The 979-nt window shown below is 50.9% G+C and overlaps 2 non-coding genes across 2 annotated transcripts; both read left to right on the plus strand.

Moving 5' to 3' along the window:
* Window positions 1-315: 315 nt before the first annotated feature.
* LOC119343058 lies at window positions 316-434 on the plus strand. Its single transcript, XR_005165879.1, has one exon. It is a non-coding gene; the product is annotated as a 5S ribosomal RNA (ribosomal RNA).
* Window positions 435-731: 297 nt separating this feature from the next.
* Window positions 732-850, plus strand: LOC119343059. The gene has a single exon (XR_005165880.1). It is a non-coding gene; the product is annotated as a 5S ribosomal RNA (ribosomal RNA).
* The last annotated feature ends 129 nt before the right edge of the window (window positions 851-979 follow it).

The raw sequence follows: 979 nt of genomic DNA on the forward strand, positions 1-979 counted from the left end.
GTCCTCGTGTTGCATTCCCTTTTTAATTTTTTTCGCGCCGCTTGCAAAACAAAACGCACGTGTAAGTAATATATTTACCGTGTTTTATTATTTTGCACGAGTGCGGTAAGTCATAGCTGGGTGCTCACGATTCACGGGTCCAGCGTCGGCGTTGTGGCGCGGCAAGCGTGCACTGGTGCGGTTGAGAGGGAGGGGTGGAAACCGCGTTAAACTCGTCTCCGTAGTTGAGAGGGAGCGGCCAAAGCAACGTACAATCGTCTTTGTAGTGGAGCTGGGAGGGGCAAGGATAAGGGACGAAGACCGGGGTAACATGTCGGATGCGATCATACCAGCACTAAAGCACCGGATCCCATCAGAACTCCGAAGTTAAGCGTGCTTGGGCGAGAGTAGTACTAGGATGGGTGACCTCCTGGGAAGTCCTCGTGTTGCATTCCTTTTTTAATATTTTTCGCGCCGCTTGCAAAACAAAACGCACGTGTAAGTAATATATTTACCGTGTTTTATTATTTTGCACGAGTGCGGTAAGTCATAGCTGGGTGCTCACGATTCACGGGTCCAGCGTCGGCGTTGTGGCGCGGCAAGCGTGCACTGATGCGGTTGAGAGGGAGGGGTGGAAACCGCGTTAAACTCGTCTCCGTAGTTGAGAGGGAGCGGCCAAAGCAACGTACAATCGTCTTTGTAGTGGAGCTGGGAGGGGCAAGGATAAGGGACGAAGACCGGGGTAACATGTCGGATGCGATCATACCAGCACTAAAGCACCGGATCCCATCAGAACTCCGAAGTTAAGCGTGCTTGGGCGAGAGTAGTACTAGGATGGGTGACCTCCTGGGAAGTCCTCGTGTTGCATTCCCTTTTTAATTTTTTTCGCGCCGCTTGCAAAACAAAACGCACGTGTAAGTAATATATTTACCGTGTTTTATTATTTTGCACGAGTGCGGTAAGTCATAGCTGGGTGCTCAAGATTCACGGGTCCAGCGTC

This window comes from Triticum dicoccoides, unplaced genomic scaffold (assembly GCF_002162155.2).
Source record: "Triticum dicoccoides isolate Atlit2015 ecotype Zavitan unplaced genomic scaffold, WEW_v2.0 scaffold114062, whole genome shotgun sequence".
In the NCBI taxonomy this organism is placed as follows: Eukaryota; Viridiplantae; Streptophyta; class Magnoliopsida; order Poales; family Poaceae; genus Triticum; species Triticum dicoccoides.